Here is a 440-nt window from a genome sequence, read left to right as displayed (position 1 = left end):
TTCCATTAAAGTCATAATATATTAATCACGGTTATTTTAAATTCCCTCTCTTTTAATTCCAACACATGTGTCATATCTGAGTCTGATTTTTTTTTTCTTGGATGTGTTTGTCTTGCCTTTTCATTACTTCTTAAATTTTGTTGAAAGCCAGATATTTTATGCAATACAGCAAATAATGCCTTTCCTTCTACTTGGCTTTTTTTTTTTTCTAGTTAACAATTGGGGTAAATTTGAGGTTTGTCATTTCTATAGCTACCCTCAGCATACCATAGCCTTCAAGTTGTTCTTATGTTTAGGATTTGATCTGATTTGCCAAAGTTTATTTTTGCAGTTTCTGTTTTCCCTTGACCTTGTGTCCTTCCTTTGTGTTGTGCCCAGAGAGAATCTGTCTCTTGAAGCTTTCATTCTGTATTCCATTGTTTTTTTCACTCAGTACTTGT

The 440-nt window shown here is 33.0% G+C and overlaps 1 protein-coding gene across 1 annotated transcript in view; it reads left to right on the top strand.

The window, feature by feature from the left end:
• DNAH6 (dynein axonemal heavy chain 6) overlaps positions 1–440 on the top strand; it is a 262,220-nt gene that overhangs the window by 58,202 nt on the left and 203,578 nt on the right. The gene's annotated exons all lie outside the window — the stretch shown is intronic.

Source organism: Pteropus vampyrus, unplaced genomic scaffold, assembly GCF_000151845.1.
Source record: "Pteropus vampyrus isolate Shadow unplaced genomic scaffold, Pvam_2.0 Scaffold156, whole genome shotgun sequence".
Classification (NCBI taxonomy): Eukaryota; Metazoa; Chordata; class Mammalia; order Chiroptera; family Pteropodidae; genus Pteropus; species Pteropus vampyrus.
This window is presented reverse-complemented; position numbering and strand designations above follow the sequence as displayed.